The following is a 23,465-nucleotide window of genomic DNA, read 5'->3' as shown; positions in this document are numbered from 1 at the left end:
CTCTTCTTTGGCTCCCATTGTAATACACAAGTTTTGGAGGAGGCGGGTCGAGATAGGGTTGACCTTAGAATTTGCTCCAGGCAAAGAATGTGGTTCAACCAATGCAATGTATGATACAATGCCTTAAAGAGTCGGCTACAGAAACATACCCTGCAATTGTGACTAGTAACACCTATCATACTGTTACAGATCACCTACTTCTCTTTGTTTAGCTCAAATTACTCATTTTCCACTAAATTCTTTTGGTGAAGGACGCTTCAGAAACAACCCTCACTGGACGAGCAAACCAACTTCGGTTCTTCACGCATGCTAGACTCTGGAAGAGGTAAGAACTTACTACAGGAGACTACTCACAGGACTTGCTGTACACTTTTTAATAGCATCCATCACAATTCCAGCATTGTCTAACCTTTTTTTTAAAGAAGGTCTCAGGCACTGGGAATTACAGGAATGAGAAAGACACTGTTCCCGCCTTTCAGGCACTTCAAGCCGAAAACTAGTTTAAAAGAATCAATGTTACAATAGATGCAAGTAAGATATACAGTAAAAGTGACTGATTCGAAGGGGTGAAGGATGCGTATTTAGGGGTGGAGGGTCCGCGACCCCAAAGCCGTTTCCGTTCCCGGAGATTTCAGCTCCCGGGATCACCCAGCACCCCGCGGCACAATTAACATTTTAATCACGTCTCCGTCCCCACCCTCCGAATTCCTTTCCGGCTGCCGACCCGCCGGGTAGTGCCTTCCAGGCGGCCCCATCTTATCACCCCCGGCCCGGCCACTTCCCGGCCGCGGCCAGGCGAGCCTCCCAAAGTTTCCTGTGACGCCGCCGCCCGCCTCCGGCCGCATCCCGCCCACACTCCTACCCCGCCAGCCCTGGACACCGGCTAGAGAGGAGCGAGTTACAGGGACGAAGAGAGCTGAGCCACCAGGAGGGACGCGCGACCCCACCCAAGCTGGGGAGCGAGCCTGGAGGGCGTCGGCCGACGCTCCACGCCTCCCTCGCCACGCCCGCAGCCCCCGGTCCGCGCGCCCACCGGGCCTGGTGCCCGAGTCCCACCCCTCCGGGGTCCAGGCCAATCGGCCGCGCCCCGCCTCCTGGGAGGTGGTGGAAGAGGGGGTTGGGGGTCGGGAGGCAGTGCCCGCCTTCTGCGGGTGCCCATTGGCTGAGACCTCGAGGGTGCCCGGAGACCGGAGTGCAGCTGGATTGGCCGCGGGGGCTGGTGACAGCAGCGCTCATTGGTTGTGGCGGCCCCCGTGACGCGGGGTGGCGACTGGCTCCCGTGTCTGAGGGGCTCCTGCTTGTCAGGTTCTAGGTAGGTGAGTTTCGCGCCACCCGCGGCAGGCGCTGTTACCCGGGGCAACGCCGGGGGCGGGGGGAAGAGTTGGGAAGGCCAGCCGAGAAATGGGGCAACACTCCCTGCCCGCAGTGGGGCTCCTGGGGCTCTGCCCTGGCTGCGGCGGCTGCGCCGGCTGCGCCGAGGGCTCTTTCTCCGCCCTCAGCCATCCCCCGCCTCCTGCCCCCGGCTGCGGGGTCTCCCGTCCATCCTGCGCCCGCGGCGGCATATTCCTGTTTGCGGCTTGGGCTGGGCTGCCCACCCGGCCGGGCGAGGCCCGCCCTTGCCACCCACCCGGGACTGGAGGCTGAGGGGGCGGGTGCCGGCGCGAGAGGGCTGAGGCGGGCGCGACGGCTCCGCCCAGTCGCCGGGTCCGGGGTTTGCGGGGTGTGGGGCGGTGCTGGGAGTACCGTGGGCACCGCCCATCACGCCCGCACCCCCTTTTCTCGGCGCGATCCCCTCGGCGCGGGCCTCGGGCTGGGCGGCCACCCCCAGTCCCTAGGTGTTAACCCCGCAGCCCCTTCCTACCGCTGGGGCCTTGCGGTCTCCCTGGACCGGCACAGTCCGCCCCCAGCTCTTCTCTCGTGTCAGCTTCCCCACCCCCTGCTTTTATCCCCCACCTTCCGTCCCTACTCCTGTCTTGGCCAGGAGTGACCCTCAAGAGATAGTGTGAAGCTAGCGCAGGCGGGGCAATTTCTGTTCTGTTCTCTTTGCCATTTACGGTTGAGGAGGTGTTTGGAGTCACCTTCGGGTCAGCTTTCTGGTTAGTCTCCTTTAGGATCAGCTTTCTGAAACACGCTAATTGAGTTGGTTTTGGTAGGGTGGTACGTCTTGCACAAGTTAACTGTGAAGCTGTCCCGTGTGTGTGTGTGTGTGTGTGTGTGTGTGTGTGTGTGTGTACATTTGTGATTTTGATATATAGTGCTGTGCAGTGTAATGTCTAATAATTTATTAAGGCTGGCACTTTCATTTTCGATTGCCTTATGGTTAAAAAACCTTAATCTTTTTTAATTCATAAGAAGCTGCATATATTCGTAGTAGTCTCACTGTAAATTTGACATAAATTACTCTGGGTGTAGTGCCATTTTTTTTGTTTCTCCAGATGTTTTAAAATACTAAAAAAATTTCTTAAATGGAATAACAGCAATATAAAAGTGTAACAGAAAAATCAATAAGAATAGACCATATCTATTTTAGTGATTAAAGACTAGAAAGTACTTTTCCACCTATGGAATGGGGACAGGATTTTTAAAAACTATTGCAAAGTATAATTATTTCACTGTGTAGTGTTGTCCTGGTGTATCTACCTATATGGGCTTTAGGAAGACATACTTGTGAAGAGCCACACATTTGTCAGTGAATGCAAAGGAGGGCTCAGTGTATGTTTTGTGATCTGGGGAATCTTTTCTGCTAGTTCTCTTGAGCCAAGTGAACTGTTTTCAAAGGTACTGGAAGTATATTAAGGGAGTAGTACATAGGCATACTTGGAAACCTTTCTCCAGTTTCTTCCATGAAAGACGTTTGGCGAAGATCTGTTTCTCTTCCATACTGATGGTTGGCAGCATTAAATATATACCATGTAAAATTATTTAGGGTCCGGTTAATGCAGCTTCTGCACTATTTCAGAATTTGATGTCAGTAGTTGAAGGAATAATTCAGGCTTTTGGTAGACCCTTCCTTTTCATTTCATCTTCAACTGTTAATGTAGCTATAACTCTGGTCTGTGAACATTTCACATTTGCCTTTTTTTTCCTCCAGTATTTCACTATGAAAAATTTCAAACAATGTAGGCAGGTTCAGTTGTGCTGTAAATACTCACCATCTACACAGAAATAACATTTTCAGGACAGCTGTTACATGGCATATACTAAGGAACAGAGGAACTGAAATTATCAAGTTTGAAAACCAGCATAAATATGTATCAAACCAAAATATTGTAAAGTGCTTATTTCCGTTCGTAGATGGTAATAGTGTTTATAAAAACTGTAGTAATTGAATTCCATGAGACTATTATAAAGCAGTCCTGTGAGTAGGAAGTCATTATCTTTGTAAATCAAGGCCTTGGTGAGTTAACTGTGTTTTGGTAATCAGAAAAAAAAGAAAATCTAATGAACTTGTTATACAAATAAAAGTCTTGTTTTAAAATTGGACTCTTGTGTTAATAGATTGTAGTTTTCTACTTGATTTTTAAATGAGCGTCTTCTTTTGAAGACAGATTGAAGGGACTATCAATTATGCACTGTTTTGGTAACATACTTAATAAATTGGGTCAATCTTATGTATGTTGTTTTGGAATAAGAATGTGTTTTTGTAATGGAAAAAGAAAGCTTACAAATGTGAACTTCTTTTAGTATAACTTTTCCATGGAAAATGAAGTAATTTAGAGAGCTTTAAGTTAATTTAATTTTGATAGGGCTCAAAACTATCTTGCATGTTGTTTCATGGTGTTGCCTAAGGAGTATTTTAATACAGAACTTCAATTTGTGATAAAAAGAATAAGAAACTGGTATAAATTAATTCACATATGTGTATATTATATTTATAATTTTCCCATACTAAGGAAATTCCTGCACTCTTCTTTAAGTATGTGAATCCTGCTTTTCAGGTTTAGTATGTCCTAAATCTGTTTTTCATACTTTGCTCAGTTAATAACTAATTTCTGAAATAGTGAAATTGAGCTATGTCTCAGAATTTATAGATCTTTGGATTGCCTCATTATTATTTTTCCATATCTCATTTGACTTTGGCATGCTTATGTGTGGTTTATTTTTATGCCATGCCATTGAGAGATAGAAGGGAACAAGGAGGTCATAGTTTTGGAAATTTGGAAGGAATAAGATGTTCAGATACTTTTTAATCAAAGCTCCAACTCCCCCCCACCCACGCCCCACCTTCCTCCCTCTTTCCTTTTTTCTTGCTCTCCTGTTTTTATTATAAAAGTTAAATGCTTTAAAATCAATTCAGAAAACTATACAGAAAAAAAGTCATCAGTAATTCCACGATAGTTAATGTTTTGAAATAACTGAAACTTTTGTTTCTTCTGTAACACTCTACCAATCATTGCAATTTTATGGTCTTCATTGCAGTGTGTCAGCACTTACATCTAAACTTGGAGGAGTTCCTGAACTTGAGACTCAGTTAGCCTAAATTAGAAGAAGGCTCCAAAATCTGGAGGAAAAATGGAAAATAATCAATAGAGGACAGATTAGAGTCAGAACAAAAGAATCAGACCCAAGCAATTACCCATTTTTTCTTTTTTCTTAAGTATAAATATAGTCCTAGTTGACCATATGAAACTGCTGTATGACTGACAAAATATGGAGCCTCTCAGGTTTTTTCTTTGGAATTCAAAGTGTCCAGGTAAGATGAAGTTTACTTAGTGCCTTTCTACAGAAGTTTTCGGATTTTTCTACTTGGGGGCGATATTTCATATTCAGCTTTTAAAAAATTTAATGTCATGCATGATTTGGAATTATTTCCTAAATATTCATTTATACTTATCAAACTATGACTAATTTTTAGCCTATACATTATCACCATTCACTATAAGCTTAATATTGTCTCCTCCTTTAGAAGGTTTTAATTAGAAGACTGAAAAGTTCAATGTGTGTGTTTCTTGTGAGATAGCAGGGTATAGTGAAAAGAAGAGTCATTTATTTTGGAGCCAGATAGTCTGGGTTTCAGTCAGAAATTAGGATTTTCTTTTGTGGGATCTTGGGCAAGTTTCTTAATCTCTTTAAACCATAGTTTCCTCATCTGTAAAGTGGGGATGATATAATTGCCTCACAAGGTCATTATGAAGAAGAAATGAGACAATTGAGGTAAAATGACTGAATTTAGGGAGTGTTCAGCATTCACATTCAGTTACTTTCATGGTAGTTTTCACTTCATCTCTTCTAGTATTACTGTGTTTATTCTACGATCCTAAAAGTCCCTAAGTTTTAGACTTTGGAAATTAAAATAATGTACATTACGCTTACTTGAATGATATTTACATTTGTACAAACCAAATAATTAGAAATATCTCAGATTAGCAGGGTTTTTTTTTTTTTAGCTCTTGGGTTACTGTATCTCAGTAGCAATAATCAGAAATTTACCTTAACTGATTTTTACCTCAAAATATGTCCAGTTTGTCTGAATTCCTGAATTATTTTTCTTTCACATTAGATTATCATCTGTTGTTGGATGGTTTCCCTGAATTCTTTTCCTTTGAACCACAAATATTTGCTTAAAAGTGGTACAGAAAAGCTAACTGTTACCTTCTTAAATCTCTAATGCTCCCTGCCGCCTTAAATTACATTTACTTAATCTGTTTAAAAGTTAAACTTTATTTTCAAATGTAATAATACATAAAACTGTTAATTGAAAGTTTTCTGTCTCCTACAGAAATCTCCTATATGATTGTTTTTTAGGGAGCAACATTTTACAGATATCCCTATTTCAAAATGTGTGTTCAGTAAGTATGGGGTTCTGATTCTTAAAGAACACACACTTATAGTTTAAATGCACAGACCAGCCTATAGTTATTGGGTGTTGTGAAGCAAGCACTGAACTGGAAAAAGGATTGGAACTAAGTAGTCCTTATTGTCTCATCCAGCAGTAAAACAAAGATTTTGTGATCTAAGTCAATGATTCTCAATATTTTTTCCACCCAAGTACAAGATATGTACATGTGTGACATATTCTAATACGTAGTTTTCTAGTATGCCCTCTGTAATTCCATCTTACCCTCTCCACTCTAGGAAGCATATCAGAATGCAAGTGATTGAGAATGACACTGTTATAGGGATAAACTTGAATCTACTCTGATTTATTGAGAAAAGTGAGTCATTAAAAAAAAGGTAAATAACTATTATTAGTAACAAATACTTGAGACACACCTTATAGTACTATCATTGAGACCCAAGTTATTTCTGCATTTTCCTGAAACGAATGCTTCTTCACATTTTCTTATCAGTGTTGTAATGCTTACGTAAGAAGAGTACTAATTTTATGTAATTGATAGTGAAGAGCCTTATATTTTAAAGTCAGAGTAAATAAAATAACATTATCATAGAAAAATTGAAATTAGTTTTCCAGTATAAGTTATTTTACTTGCAGAAAACGTATTTCCATAGTGGGACAAATGGTTTTAGGAAAAGGGGAAACTCTAAATAGTAGAATATTTATATTCTAGGTGTTTAGTATATAAAAATGCTCTTTACAGTGGCTCAGTCAGAAAAATTTCTTTAAAATTACATTTCTGTGAATGAAATTGCTCTTGAATAGTTCATCCTACATAGAAGTAGTATGTATAATATACAGTTTGAAGTGAAGACTTAGGAAAACTATGTTCATTAGACCCTTAGCATTAGCAAGTGGTATTTCTTGAAATCTTTGTGGACCTAGGATATAACTACCTTCATAAAATACAGATTTAATTGAAAAATTTAGTTGATCTCTTCAGACCCTTAATGATTCTATAAACAGGGCTCTCATCAAGTTGTTAAGCAATTTTTTTGCTTCTAAAATGAAGGCTGGATGATTTTCATTACATCATTAGTATACATGCAGAGTTTCTTATTGTTGGCTTTTTTGCCCTGGGGTTTGTAGAACAAGAGTGTTTTTGGCTTAATCGCAAAGCCTGCTGCACTGTCACAAAGTTGAAAATTTAGTTGTTGGTCACTGTAATGCTTGCTGCTTGCTGCTGTTTCTTGGTCATGGTTTGACAGGAGTTGGACACTTCAGGAGTTTGTGTCCCTTCTACTCTATGTATGTCTTCAGCTTGGAAAGATTTCCCAAGCTTCTCCTGTCAGTTGTTGGAACTTTTTGTTAATTTCACGTTATACCAAGAATAATGCATTTGACTCTTCTACCAATATTCAGTTTTGGTAACAAATGGTTCAGTAGCCACCCTAGCAGCCACATGACTTCTTACTTCGTGAGAATGTTTATACAGTGCTCTAACTTTCTCTTGAATTATATTTCCTTCAGAATCACATGCTTTCTATATACATTCATATACAAGTTAGCCATCATTTCAACTTTCAGTAAGGTTTTAAAATTTTGCTTTGGTAGGAGCAAAGGAAACATTTTAAGCATAAACTTTTTGTTTGTTTTAGTATACAGTCTGTGGTGTATGGTGGACTTTCTAATGACACTGATCCAGTCACTGTCACATTTCTTATCCATTCTGAATTTACTGCAAATTTATATATTTTGGTTAAGTACCATCACTTTGTCAGGCCTTTTTACTTTCTATGTATTAAATAAATTGGCAATAGTAGATTAATTAAAGGGAACTGAACAGTGCAATTGTATCAGATAAATTTTAATGACAAATAACTTGATGATCATTATCCTGATTATTTATAAACAATTATGTTGGACAAAGGATGAGAATTTTCATCTAGATTTATATATAATAGAACTTTTTGCAAAGCAGGAGGCTGATTTCTTTCTCTTACCAATAGTTATGTGTGTGTATATATATATAATATATTGTATTATGATTATTTATGCATAGGCCTTTTTTATCCCCTCCTCAACATTTCTAAGGAAGAAACAGTTTCTGTCAGTAAAGGTTTTTGAGTAAATTACATGAATTCAGATATTGTTATGGGGGAGGGGCATTGACATTTCTTTAGTGCCTGCTAAAAATGTTAGGCATTTTTGTACATTTGTTTTTATTTTCATCACAGCCCTATAGATTGGGTAGCTTGTATTTTCTTTTTGTGATCTGGAACCAATCTTAGGTCATATCCAAGGAGATTTAGCTATAAAGTGATACCCAGGATTTAAATTTAGGTCTTTGATATGCTAAATCTCAAATAAATGAAATGATAAAAGTCTAAACATAGTGAACTATTAGCAGTCCTGGACTTAATAGCAGTTTCAATTACTTGGGAGTGACTCTAAAAGTCCATTTTGAAGTATTTGAAGTTTTGCTGAAATAATTTCCTCTTATTGGAAGTGAAACCCTAAGATATGCATGACCTCACCTAACTGCCCAGTGTCTACATCTCACCTTGACTTTGTTCTCAGTGTGAAGTTATCCTGTATAATAACTTTTGTCAAGTGATAAAATGTTGCTTCTTTGTAAAAATTTTCCTGAAAAAGAAAGCCAGCTGCTAGAAGTGAAGAAAAAGTAGAGGCCTAAGAAAGTGGTAGATCTTAGCCAGAAAATAGGCATTTTTCAATATGTTTAAAAATGGAATGTTGAATCCAGTGAGTCTGGATGTGAATCAATCTACCACACCTTCTAGGGAAACAAAACTTGCCTTGTGGAGCATTGTTATTGAATGTTTCAGCTCTGTCAAAAATTCTCATGGTTTTTAAATTTCTTGAAAATGTCAGGGGTCTTATATTCATAAGTTCTATCCCATTTCCCTTCTCTCTCACACTCAACAATAATATTGAAAGAGATTTGACTATTTGTAAATAGCTGCTACTTTCTAGAAGTTAATGTCATTCTGACAAGTATCTTAAAATACTAAAATAGACAATAGTATTCTCACTTAAAAGATAATATGGGTGTCCTTTTCTGAGTTTCACAATTAATTATAACAATAGTAGCTAGTCAGTGGTGATGGCCTCTTTCTAAGGTTATGATGTTCTATTAATATTTTGGAGCCAATTTACCCCATCACTGAAACTGGCAGTCTAAAATTGAAATGACTTAGCTTAGAGACACTTGCTATTACATGTCCTTAAGGCAGCTTACATTGTAAAAATAACGCAGAAATGTTCTATGCTATACAAGAGGCAAGTTGTTGCAGGAATGGGACAGAGAGGAAGAAGGTGTGAGATTCTTCTTTTTTTGGTTATTCAACAAATGTTAGTAGAATACTCACTTCATGTAAGGTCTTACTTTATGGCTACAGATAATTTTAAAGCGTAGAGAAGTTTCAGACTGTTTTCTTGAGAGAGAGAGTAGATGTAGTGGAAAGAGCATGACTATTAGAGCTAGACCCATTTAGGGTTGCATCTGTGCTACCTGTAATTAGTTGTATGAATTTAGGCAAATAATTTAATGCTTATATCTTCAGTTTTTTTTTTTTTTTTTGGTTTGAAAACTAACCCCAGTTTTGTCTAACTGGTAATGATACTAGATTTTGTAATACCTTTCAGTTGCATGAGACTAAACCCCTACTCACAGTATCTTAGGGCACTGGGACAAACAGGAGTGTATTCTCTTTAGGTATGGATGGATTCAAGGGCTCAATGGCCTCAGCAAACTCAGTGGCTTTCTCCTGTGTTAGATATGCTCTCAGGTAGGATTTCTCCATGAGGAGCTCCCTGATGGTTTACATTCTTTCAGTTTAGCAAGCCCAACGTAAAAAACACTTTTCCTACTCATAGTTTTAGCAAAAGCCCTGGGATTACATCTCATTGAATGAGTTAGGTCATGTGTCCATCTTTGATCCTGTGGTCAGGGGAATAGTATATGATGATAGGCCAGGTCTGGATCAGGTGTTAACTATTGGAACTGGGAATAGGAAGTGTGGTCAGCCACGTGGTCTGAACCTTGTGGACTGAGAGCCAGGGTTGGTGTTCACTGAAAGAAAGAAGGTACTGTTACCATGGGAAGTGGGAGTTGATGCTGGACAGGCATAACCAAAAGACATTCACTGTAATCCTCCTAGTGTGCATCCATGTCCTCCCTCATATATAAACCCTTGAAAAAATGCCCTCATCTAATATAATGCAGTGTTTCACTTAAAACTTCCAGTGCATTTAGCACTTGACCCCCAACAGAGGAAGACAACTCAAAGACTTGTTTAATTACTGCATCAAACTTTAAGTCTAGAATCGCTGGGTAATTTCTCTCAGTTCTGTTTGAAAAGACAGTCTCAGGGTCGAGAAACTTATGGTTAAATCATAAATATAACTAATTGTAATAAAGCCAGTATTCGGTGATAGAAGGAAAATAACATAAGGACAATAAAAACTCTTAATTAGAAAAGAAAAAAAGGGGAAGTAACCTACAGAGATTTTCCGATCCATGATCTGTACATATTTCATTGGTCAGAGGTGGCAAGGACTCTGCCTGGGCAGTGGACTAAGTTTTTTTTTCTTTTTTTTTTTTTTTTGCGGTATGCGGGCCTCTCACTGTTGTGGCCTCTCCTGTTGCGGAACACAGGCTCCGGATGTGCAGGCTCAGCGGCCATGGCTCACGGGCCCAGCCGCTCTGTGGCATGTGGGATCTTCCCGGACCGGGGCACAAACCCGTGTCCCCTGCATCGGCAGGCAGACTCTCAACCACTGCGCCACCAGGGAAGCCCAGTGGAATAAGATTTTTGATTAGCCAATATGGCTGTCTCTTGTTCTGCCACCCAGGAAGATCTTTGTTATTTCTCCTCCTGGTCACAGCCAACATGGGTATTGAGAAGAATTCCCTTACTGGGGCCTGCACAGTTTTAGCAGCCCTTTTGCTATTGATGAGAGCTTGGAGTCCAGGAGAACATCTTGAGGGCTGAGCAGTAACAAATCTTTGTTGGGAGTTTCTTAGTCAATACAACTTTTTATAAACTTAGTAGGTTTTTGATTTATTTGTATTTGACCAACAGTCTCCCCAGTACCCAAAGCCCAAAGCCTAGTCCTTGAATCAAACTATTGCCCTGGTATATCTCTAAACAACTTTGCCACCCTAACTCAGTGAGTAGTTCTCCAACAGGGGACATTATTTTATTTTATTTTATTTTTACCTCGGGATATTTGGCAATGTGTGGAGACATTATTATTATCACAATAGGGGGTGGTGGGGTGAGTAGGCAGGTGTCACTGGCATGTAGAGGTAGTGCCCAGGGATACGGTTAAACATCCTGCAATGCACAGGACAGCCTCCCACAACAAAGAATTTTCCAGTTCAATATGTCAATAGTACTGAGGTTTGGAATCAAGCAAATCCTAGGCTTCTCAATCTTCATCTTGGCCTCTGTCTCTAGGCCATTCAGAGCAACTTGTTGAAGTAACGGTGCACAACTGGTTTGTTCCTGCTCCCAGGCTGTAAATATATTTTTGGCTAGGATGGTTGAGGAGGAGCCCAGAGCACCAGGCTTTCCCCACCTTTTATTTTGTGTGGTTAAAGACCCAAATTTTAGTTTAGGGATATTTGATTTTCAACCATGTAAATTGCAAGATAATCAGCCATCTTGAATTTGTAATGAAAGACTGAAAAGATTTTCCTTTTATTAAGACTTCACTCAAAGTTTGCTTTTCTTTTGAGGGGCCTTACTGAAGACTGCTGCATAGTAGGCAGTATACCAGCATCCTGACATTTTTACTAAGTGCCCTTCAGTTCCATCCTTGCTAGGCAAGTAGTCTGATTTTTTTTTTTTGAGGTGGGAATTTACCAGACGTTTTGCTTATTATGGATTGGTCACTTCTCACCCTATAATACAGGGATACCAGATTCCCTTCATTTTCTTTTATTAACTCAATCAGTTCTACATTTTAGGGCTGTCATTTGTAATTATTGATTTCCAGCATAAATTTTTATATTTGTCAGTCTTCTTTTGTATGCCAGTGATAGAAATTCAGTTAAAAAATCAATCCTTCCCATCTCTGTAAGTGGCAACTCCATTTGTGTTTATGCTCAGACCCCAAACCTCAAAGTTATCCTTGACTCTTTTTCTTTCACCTCCCCAATACAATCTTTCAGTATATTCTGTTGGCTTCAAAATATATCTGACATCTGACCAGTTCTTAGCACCTCTACTTGGGTCACTCTGGTTCAACACCATCTTCTCTCTCCTTCTACATAACTCCTAGCAAGTCTCCCCACTACTACTGGTACTCAGAATATTTGCCTCAGAATACTTAATAACATTCTTTTGAAATGTAAGAGATTACATCACTTTTTCTCAGAATCTTTCACCAGCTTCCCGTGTAACTCAGAGTACAAGCTCAAGTCCTTAAAATGAGCTAGTTTTGTGGTCCTGCTCTCCCTCCCTCCTGAGGATCTTTCTCTGAACTCAGATTTTACTGTTGTCTCCACCGCTCACCCCATGTTGACCTCCTTGGTCTTCCTTAAGTAGGTATTTTGACTTACTGTTCCCCCAGCCTGGAATGCTCTTCTCCAGATATCCATATGACTCACTTCCCCATCTGCTCTAGGTCCTTGCTCAAATAGGACTTCCTCTGTAAGTTCTTTGATTACCGAACAGAAATCTGAAATCTCCTACCTCCCCCATACTTGTTACCTTTTCCCACCTTTTCCTTCATTATAGCCCTTATCCTTTTCCTGCTTTTTCTTTCTTTATAGCCCTTATCACCACTTAGCACTTTGTATTTTACTTACTTATTTTATATTTTTTTTCCTCTCTCTAGAATATAATCTCCATGAGGGCAGGAATTTTTGTCTCTGTTGTGTGTGTGTAGGAAAATTCATGACACATATTTTAGTAGCCTTCCAGCAAATATTTGTTGAATGAATTAATAAATAAGCCAAAATAGCTTATTGCATCATGTAATTGATAATTCTAAAGCACTGATGAGAACACCCTGCAGAGGGAGAGAGATTACTCATTTAGCAAATCTTCTGTAGGGGAGAGGGGGAAAGTGTCATTAGATTTATTAACCTAGACTGTAAGTCAATATAAGTATAAAAAATATGAAGTAACGGGACCCCTTGGTGGCACAGTGGTTAAGAATCCACCTGCCAATGCAGGGGACAGAGGTTCAAGCCCTGGTCCGGGAAGATCCCACATGCCATGGAGCAACTAAGGCCGTGCGCCACAACTACTGAGCCTGCACTCTAGAGCCCGTGCTCCGCAACAAGAGAAGCCACCACAATGAGAAGCCCGTGCACCACAATGAAGAGTAGCCCCTGCTCGCCACAACTAGAGAAAGCCCACGTGCAGCAATGAAGACCCAACGCAGCCAAAAATAAATAAATAAATTTATATATATATCAAAAAAAGGCCAAATCTATTCTAAGATAAATAAGGCTTAAAAAAAATGAAGTAACACAAAAAATATAAGTTAAAAAATATAAGTAAATGTCTTACAGGGAAGGGAACCAAAGGGCTTTATTTCTCATTGGAGGTCTCTGTCTTTAGGGAAATATTGTTTCTAGTTTCTAAGTTTGTCTGTTATGCAAATACCCTTGTAGTACCTTTTGCTTAGAAGGCTCTGACTGTGCAGGAACTTGAGAAATCCAGAGAGAATTCTTTCCCATTAATAATTCTGCATTCCAGCAGCTACATCTGAACTCACCTGAACTCAGACGTGATTAAATCTAGAGATAAAATGTTTTCAAAGTTTTCTTCATTTCTCTTGTCATCCCATGGCACTTCTTTGGGTTGGCTCACTGTCAAATAGGTACTTACTGTGTTCTTTCAGTTTAGCAACCTCAGCTGAAAGTTTTCTTTCTGATTAGGTTCTGCATAATTTTGGGATTGAGTCTTATTGGTCCAATTGGGTCACATGCTTATTCTTGAGCCACTGCTTGGGGCAGGGAATATGCTGATTGTCCAGGCCTGGGCGCCTATCCCACCTGCACCTATTCCAGGAACTTCCTGTTTATTCCAGTAACTTGAGAGTGGAAAGGATCAGTGCCACGCAAACTACAGTGATTGACAATAGAGAAGGGTGGTTCAACAGAAGAAAATTTAAATGCTGCTACCAAAAGGAAGGGAGTTGAAAACAACACAGGTCCATCACTTACACTCACATGCAACTCACACTCATTTTTTTTTGAAAGCTTAGACTCTTATTGTATGTAGGCATTCCTGCCTGATCTATTTATCACCTAACATCACATCATGAATAAGAAATTTTCTTTGAAAACATAATTTTAAATGGATATAAAATTAAATTTAAATTCATTGCTTGATTTTAGATATTTGGTTTATCAGAATTAGATTTTGGTTTATCACAATTGGGATGTTACTTATTGGAGAAGTAGGAGAAGTAGAGATCAGAAGGAGAAGTAGGGCCAGGACTGGGGTGAGGCAAAAGAGATGCCTGGGACACAAAGTGTACATTGATACTCACTTTTAGGGTCATGCAACTGCAGGGTGACACTTGCATGACCCTGAGAGTAAATGTCTCTGTAAATTTTGCACCCTGGGCACCTCTCTTGTCTCACCCTAGTCCTAGTCATAATGAGAAGCACATTCAGGGAATAGGAACTATGTTTGGCTGTGAGTGTGAGTTCGAGATGGTAGCCCGTATAATTGAGCAAGTTGGTGGAAATGATTAAGGTGCACTAGATAGTAGTTACTATACATTTTCACTTGTCTGTAGAAACCTTTGCTGAGCTCTGCTAAGGATGATAATACCTTTGAAGTAATACAAGGAATATAAATTTTATTCACGGGTTTATAGTAATTTGAATAAGGAAATGTTCCATTTAGAGATACTACCGAGAAAGCTGTTATTTATTTTTAACTCAAACTATTTCAAGTGGAATATTATTTTTTTCATTGAAAAATAAAAATTGTAGAAAAGACTTGAGTTAGAGAGTGTTACATAAGTAATACCTATGTACTTTGACTATCTTCCTTAAGCAAGACATTTGCCACTGCTCAATGTTGGATATGAAATCCCAGTAGAATAGTTGTCTTTCTTGTTCTTAAGGCTTTGAAAATAACTTTCTGTATCATAGTGAGAGACTAGAATATGGAATTCTAGACATCTCTCAAGTTCCTTTGCTGATAGAGAAGAGAAGCTGAAAAAAATTTAAACAGATTGTCCAGTAATTTTGAGGTCTGTGTTTGAAGTGGAATTAGATAACATATGTGTGTATACTTAGGTACACATTCACTACATTTTGTTTCTTGGAAATCTGTAGTACTGTTTAATATTGGAGGTTTGATTTAAGATACTCTATTGAAAGCAGTATAGAAGTCATGATTAAAACTTCCATATTTAAATATCATTTTAAGGCTTTGACAACTTTTGTCAAAGCCTTACTTTACACCAAAGTGTACAAATCAGCGAAAGCCATAATTCCCCTTGGAATTTCATCCATTCAGTAGCCACTTGTTTGGTGGCTATAACGTTCAGGTATTGTGTAGGATGCTGGCTGTATTAAGATAATAATCCCTGTCCTTAATCACGTTACAGTTTAGTGGAAGAAGAGGAATGTAATAACACTTTCATTGTATGTTGATTAGATTTCCAACCCATTCTAGCATTGAGAACCTTGTCAAATCTAGAAGAGTAAAATGCTTGTTAGGGGGCAAAGAAGGAATGCTTTTGGAAATGCGTAAAAAGCTTAGAAGAGTAGGAGACGTGGAAGATATTCCTGATGTACTGTGTTTGGTTAGTTTCCTGACCAGAAAGAAAGGAATAATCTTATTTCTTGGTAACATCTATGAAGTGTCATCTGATTCATGCGAAAGTCAAGGAAGCAAGGGAAATGACGGGAAACAGAATAGGCAAACAGAAAGAGGAGCTTGAAAGAAGAGAGTTGATTACAAACCAAGAAGTCAGGGTTAGAAATATAAGGGCATGAGGCAAAAAATGAGAAACTGTGACAGGGCTGTAAACTGCACATTCAACATCAGTGGTAAAGATGAGAGCCAGTGACCAAGGAACATCTAAGAAATTCTCCTAGTTTCAAGGATTGAATGAGAGCAGCCAACATCAGAGCCATGCTTTGGCATACCGAATCATGTTAGACAAAGAAAGTGGGTGTTTGCCAGGAGAATCCTTCCCAAACCTTCCCAGCCTTTGACAAAGTTTTTCTTACATAGTTAATTATTTCTTTAGGCTGTAATATCTTAACATATTATATATAAAATATTTAAAATTTTGCTTCTTCTAATGTGTTTCAAATTTGAAATTAGTTTTATGCTGTGAAAATGGAGAAAAACGTGAATTACCTCTTCAAAACTGAGGAAATAGGTTAGGGAGAAGATAAAATGCATTACTTATTGGGAAAGTTGTGGCAAGAAAGGGGAGAGAGTAAGCAGGGGATGGACAAGCTAGGTAAGCATAGCATCCTGATTTTTAATGTCGTGAGCGTAATGAACTGCCAAAGTTGATTTCCAGTAGGAGCCTACCATACTCCATGTGTCCATTTTTACCTTTTTCTCTGTAGTGAACAGTTCTGACTCCTTGAATTTCTTCTTGCAGCTCATGTTTTCTGCCTAGACATATGACCATTCCCGTGAGACTTCACTGCACGTTTTCTCAAGTGTCTTCCTCGTCCCTAATGTGTAATCCTTCAACATGGACCTGCTACTTTAGCTAAGATATGACCAGCAACGAATAGTAGTAAGGTAGGATTACTTTACTCTTCTTAGTAAATTACTAAATAAATATATATATATACACACACACATATATTAATACATATATATATATATATATATATATATATATATACTTTTTTTCCTCTGAAACTGTGAAAACAGTTTTTACTTGTTTTAATTTTATAGTGTTCTTTATGTTATTCTCCTACCTAGGCAGGCTACAATCATTTTATATTTGTGTTATTTATTTTTTTGCTTGGCATTTATCCTACTGCATTCTATTCCATTTGTGATTTAGTTATTATTTTTTTCAACTAACACTTACAGTCAGCAGAAGCCAACTCTGTATCTCTTTCCCGACCTGTGTGCCCACCAGTCCCATATTTTCAACTGCCTTGTACCAAACTCAGTGTATTTTATTTTTCTTCTTAAACACTTACTTCTTCTTCTGGTTTTTGTATTTCCATTAATAGCATTATTAGTCCATTATCTAATATAGTCCTATATTCACTTACTATTTTATTCATTTATTTGATGCACATTAATAGTCTTGTATTAAGGATCAGAGAATTTCCTGGGGATTCTGGTGATATAATGATGGATAAGTTGGATATCCTATCTTTATAGCTTATATTCTAGAGGATGGGAGAGGTTAAGAACTACACTGACAAAATAATTATGAATTGCAGTAAATTTTTTGAAGGAAAGTAAATGACTTGGAGATAGGTGGCCAGAGCTACTTCAGATAGGGTGGTCACAAAAAACTCCTCTAAGGAGTTGGTATTTAAGGTGAAACCTATATATTAGAAGGAGCTATTTCAAGGAGGGTGTGTGTGTGTGGTGGGGGGGGCATGGTGGTGGTGATATTTTTGGTGGGGAAAGCATTCTCATTTGAAGGAATGGAAGAGTGAAATAAGTCAAACAGAGAAAGGCAAATACTGTGTGTTCTCACTTTTATGTGGAATCTTAAAAAGCCAAACTCATAGAAATAGAAAGTGGAATTGTGGTTGCCAGAGTCTGGGAAATGGGAGAAATGGGGAGATGCTGGTCAAAGAGTGCAAACTCCTAGCTATAAGATGAATAACTTCTGGGGATCTAATATAGAACATGGTGAATCTAATTAAAAATACTGTATTATATACTTGAAAGTTTTTAAGAGAGTAGATCTTAAATGCCAACACCACTCACACACACACACACACACACACACACACACACACAGACTCAGTTGTAATTATGTGAAGGTATGGAGATGTTAACCAACTTTATTGTGATAATCATTTTACAATGTATACGTGCATCTAATTATCACATTGTACACCTTAAACTTACATATCTTATATGTCAATAATATCTCAATAAAGCTGGGTGGAAAACAAGAAAAAAAAGGAATAGTGGGTACAAAGACTTTGGAGGAGTAAAGAGCTTGGTGAATTTGAGGAATTTAAAAAAATGCATTGTGGCTGACATAGTAGGAGAGATGGAGATGGGTAGGAAGAAGTTATAGAAATATTCAGGGCTTTGAAGGGTTTGGCATGTAGTTTGTTTTGTTCTTAAATGATACCATTGTTTTAGCTACTATGTGAGGAATGGACTAAGTGGGCTGGGACTGAAAGCTGGCAATTTTAGGAGCTAAGGTGAGAGATAGTGGTGCCCTGATTAAGATGCTAGCAACAAGAGCGAGATGGATGGCTTTGAGATGACTTTCTTTTTTTTAGTCAAAATCTATGGATATTTTTGGTGTGGAAAGAGTGTTACTCAAGGATGACTCCATGATTTTTGGGTTTTGAGCAACTGGGTGGGTGCTAGCATCAGGTACAGAATCTTTTTAGATAATTATCTTTCCCATTATCTCAAGGATTAGTTGTTTTACCAAAAGGGAAATTAATTATAATGCTACAAATAACATTAGTGCTGGAAATAAAAGCATCTGACAAATTTGTAATATGTACTAGTTAATACATTGTTTTGCTTTACTTTAGGTGCAAACACATAGTTTTTAATTCAATAGAAATTGAATAGATATTAAAGTAGACCTTTGCACTTCTGTGTTACTTATTTTTTCTAAGTTAATTAGTAGTCATATCTTTCTTTTGTATTTTTTTGCTGAAGAATTTTTACAGTGTTTTCAAAAGAGAGGAGTTAATATTTATTGTTTGTGACAAGCATTTGGCTAGCTGTTTTAAATACTTTATTTTTTTTTATAGTCCTGTGAGTTTTCCTTCTTCGCATATGGTTATCTTTTGAGTTTTAGAGCTGAGAAGAAGTAGTTGAATAATGGAGTTTTGCAGCTGGAAGGTTACCTTAGAGATCATTCACTTCCTCTTCTTCCAGCTGAGACCTAGAGAGCTTCCATGACCTGCCCAAGATCACACAGTTGATTTTCAAGTTTGCTGTGGCTAGTGCTGCTTTTACCCCTTATGCTTCTGTCAAGCTGGCATCTTCTCAAGCCATCTTCCCACCCCTTCATTATTTCATTTTGAAAATGTTCAGTGCTACAGAAAAAATGGAAAATGCGGGACAATGAACACCCATATCACCTTTCATCTGTATTCACTCACTGTTAATTTTTGCTACATTTTCTGTCTCTTTATCTATATATATATTTTAAAAACTGATGGAAACTATATTAAAAATATATATTATATTTATATTATAATACATAAATATAGAATATAAATTTTTAAGCATGCATTTCCTAAGAATATGGATAATTTTCTGCATGATTATAATATCAATATTTATATAAGAAAATTAACATTAATTTAAGAATATGTTTAATATAATGGTCCATATTCAGATCTCCCCAGTTGTCCCTAAACATTTTTTTTTGAGTTTTTTGGATTTAGGATTCAATCAGGTTTCATGCACTGTATTTGATTCTTATCTCTTTATTCTCTTTTAATCTTGAACAGTCCCCACCTCTTTTTGTTTTTCATTATCTATCTGTATTTTCTCTTAAAATATATAGTTTGTGTATACTTAATGTCTTTCTTGAGAATTGCCTGGTTTCTGAGAACACTATTCATCCAAAACTTATTTGCAGTTTGGTTTTTCCTTCCAATTCTCTGAGGTTGCTGGAGATAAAATTGTTTATTCCAAGCTTTTTTTGAAAAACATCAATCCAACTTTAAATATACTTTGGCTGAGGTTTCTACATTTGGTTGCATTAAGTTAAAGATAAAAAAAAAACTGGGAAATTTATGTTGTATTCAACCCACTGGCACCAGTTGGCAATTGAAATTCATTTAAAACAACTGAAGTCTGCAGGAGTTATTCCCCCACCTACAGTGGCCCACTCCCACCTCCTCGCCAGTTGATTATACCTAGGAATATATATGTAGTCACTGTGGACGTTACAAAGCTGTAGCAGTCTAAGTCTTCATCTTTGAAAAATGCACAATTTCAAGTGGGAAGTAGATTGAAATGCAAATGATATATAAGTAAGTTAGTAGAGACAATTGGAGCTAGGCACCATAAGAAAAGATCTAAGTACCTGCTCTTTGTGGTACTTGTGTAGGGCTGGCCTTCAGTGAGTGTTTCTTTCTTCCTTCCTTGCTGGCTTTTGAGTTTCACAGATTTGTTTGGTTTTCTTTAAGAATTACATGGCATTTAGGAACAAGTGGAGCTTTGTGGGGAGGAAGTGGGAGGTAAGTTTTAAGCAGTATTTTCCAAGTGGGGAGAGTCATATTTTGGTTGAGAGGAAAGGAAGAAAGTGCCAGTGAGGAAGGAACTACTCTGGATGTTTTAGGGATGTCTATGAAGACTTTTCCTTCAGCCAGGATTAGATTATACTTCTGTGTTTTTACTATACGTGGTACAGGGATTCCTTAGAGCAGTTATTGTTAGGTATTAGAACTCTTCCTTTCCTCTAATAAGCTTCCTGAGGCTGCGACCAGTACTTTTTTATCTCTGTACTCAAGACTTCACTTAGTGTCTGGCGTATTGTAGACATTTTAAAAGTACTTATTGGATGACTAATGAATAAATAAATGAATGGGGCTTCCCTGGTGGCACAGTGGTTGAGAGTCCGCCTGCCGATGCAGGGGACACGGGTTCGTGCCCCGTTCTGGGAAGATCCCACATGCCACGGAGTGGCTGGGCCCGTGAGCCATGGCCGCTGAGCCTGCGCATCTGGAGCCTGTGCTCCAAAACGGGAGAGGCCACAACAGTGAGACGCCCGCGTACCGCAAAAAAAAAAAATAATAATAAAAATAAATAAATAAATAAAATAAATGAATGAAAGGTGTTTACTAAGACAGAGCAAAAAGACAAAGATTCCTTTCCTGGGCAACTACAGAAATGGTTCAACCTGTGGTTAGATCAATTTATTTTTGAGGTGCTGAATTAGAGCTAGAATTGGTTCAGGTAAAACCTGAAAAAAATGAGGGAATAGAGAAGGATGAGACTTTTGGTTCAGGAGCCTGGGATATGGGACAGGGATAAAATTGTTCCCTGGAAACCAGAAGCATTCTGTGAGAGGGGTCAAGATTCTGTTACGTGAATACAATTGGGAGATTTTTCTGTCTCGTGATATAAATACCTTTGTCATTTTCTGAATAAAAATAAATTAACTATATTTGAGGGAGGAATAAATTTTTTTTTGGCCACGCCGTGTGGCATGAGAGATCTTGGTTCCCCAACCAGGGATCGAACCTTTGCCCCCTGCATTGCAAGCATGGCGTCTTAACCACTGGACTGCCAGGGTAGTCCCATGAAGGAGAAATAATTTTTAATGTGAAGCATTCATCTCTGAAATTTGATTTTTATCTTCTCAGTCCTCAGTCTTAAAAAAAACTTGTTGGGGAGTCTTTTCTTTAAATTTTGTTAACATCATAAAATGAATATATCCTCTTATAAAAGTACAAACTAGAGATACATAAAATAAAAAGTGACATTCTTCCCAGTATTCTAACTCTTATTCTTCAGAGGTAGCTAATGTTAAAGGTTTGATGTGTGTCAGTTTGAACTTTTAAAACGTATATAGTCATCCCTTGGTGTCTGCAAGGGATATCAGTGATGCAGGACCCCCTGCTGATACCAGAATCTGAGGATGCTCAAGTCTCTTATATAGATGGCATGGTGTTTGCATGTAGCCTACACACATCCCCCATGTACAGGCTACCTCAGAGATATTGTGGGTTTGGTTCTAGGCTACTGCAATAAGGCGAATATTGCAGTAAAGCAAGTCACACTAATTTTTTGGTTTCCCATATAAATTTTTGGTTTCCCAGTGCATATAAAAGTTATGTTTAACTGTACTGTTGTTTACTAAGTGTGCAATAAATAGCATTATGTTTTAAAAAACAATGTACATACCTTGATTAAAAAATGCTTTATTGCTGAAAAATGCTAACCATCATCTGAGCTTTCAGTGAATCATAGTAGTAACATCAAAGATCACTGATCACAGATCACTATAACCGATATAATAGTAATGAAAAGTTTGAATTACTGAGAGAATTACCAAAATGTAACACAGAGACATGAAGTGAGCAACTGCTGTTGGAAAAATGGCGCCGATAGACTTGCTCGATGTGGGGTTGTTACAGACCATCAATTTGTAAAAAACGCATTATCTGCGAAGTGAAAGAAAGTGGAGTGCAATAAAACGAGGTACGCCTGTACTTTAAATCATCTCTAGATTACTTATAATACCTAAAACAATATAAATATTATAGAAATAGTTGCTGGCATGTGGCAAATTCAAGTGTTGCTTTTTGGAACTTTGAGGAATTTTTTTTTCTTGAATATTTTCATCCACGGTTGATTGAATCCATGGTTGTGGAACCTGTGTATATAAAGGGCCAACTGTATTAAAAATCGTGTGTTTATATTTGTATAATTTAAAAAAGAGGATCATTTGATATACATGTTCTGAAATTTGCTTTTCCTACTTGTCCTTTCATTTCTACTTATACTTCATGTACTTCCAAAATTTGTTTGATGTGACTTTATATTTGAAACATAAGAGGACAGAATCACGAGCAGAGAGTAACAGGCAAAACCCAGAGTTAATCGAATATCTGAGGAAGATAAATTTAAAAAGCTCATGCTAAGGAAAATACTTGCTAGTTTTTATTTGTGTAATTGCTGTCTTTGACTTGTTTAATCTCTATGAAATTGTAAAAGTAATCATTTTTCATATGATGCACTTCAGAATAAACACATAAGAGATAATTAGAGTCAAACTTTGAGGCTCATGGAGTACATCCATGGGAATATACATATATGCCTGACATCGTATGAGAAACATGAGGATGCAGTAATGAATAGGATACTGTCATTCCTGAATGTTATGATAACAAAGGGCAGAGGCAAGAGAAGGCTGCCTAGTGGAGGTGATCTTAGCACAGTCTTGAAATACTAGTAAGAGGTAGTGAAGCTTTAAAAAAAAGTGGCTAGGGGGAAGAAAGAAGGATTGATTAAGAGTTGGAGGTTTTTAGGACAAGTACAATAGAAAGAAAGTTAAGGGAGGTCAGTTGATTCACAGTGTGTAGGGAAAGAAGTAGGAGGGCTCTATGTCCTAGTTTGTCCAGGACAGACCAGGTTTACACCTGTAGTCCTGGCATAATGAAGAATAGCACCTCATTTTACTCTGAAAAGTACCCTAGTTCTGGATGATAAGTGACATCCTTACCCTAGAAGGGAGAGAATATAGGGGGAGCTGATAAATTTTAGAGGAAATAGTGGGTGACTGGAGATCATTTTGAGGTCAAAGAGTAGATATAGTAGCAGTTTAGACTCCAGAGGGGAGTAGGAAGGTAGTAGGTTATGGTCTAGAACTAGAATAGTAAAATTTACCATTGCAGAGATGAAACAGTTTTGGATTCAGATTATGGCCAGTAGCAATGGGTAGTTGAAATGGACTTGATTGAATGGATCTTTGGAGAAGAGAAAGACTACAGAGGTTAAAATCTCCATGGATGAAGGTAAGACTTGGGTTG

General features: G+C 38.3%; 1 protein-coding gene across 3 annotated transcripts in view; it reads left to right on the top strand.

The window, feature by feature from the left end:
- Nucleotides 1-855: 855 nt before the first annotated feature.
- The window catches only part of FER (FER tyrosine kinase), a 477,424-nt gene continuing 454,814 nt past the window's right edge, over nt 856-23,465 (top strand). Inside the window, exons 1-2 of one of the 3 annotated variants that reach the window (XM_032625918.1) lie at nt 856-1,312; nt 16,400-16,545. The gene's annotated coding sequence lies outside the window, so the exon portion shown is untranslated. The remainder of the gene's footprint in view (nt 1,313-16,399; nt 16,546-23,465) is intronic. The other 2 variants (XM_032625922.1, XM_032625921.1) reach the window with 2 other exon arrangements.

The sequence above is a fragment of the Phocoena sinus genome, chromosome 3 (assembly GCF_008692025.1).
Source record: "Phocoena sinus isolate mPhoSin1 chromosome 3, mPhoSin1.pri, whole genome shotgun sequence".
Classification (NCBI taxonomy): domain Eukaryota; kingdom Metazoa; phylum Chordata; class Mammalia; order Artiodactyla; family Phocoenidae; genus Phocoena; species Phocoena sinus.
Note: the sequence above shows the minus strand (reverse complement) of the source record. Positions and strands in the feature narration are given on the sequence as shown.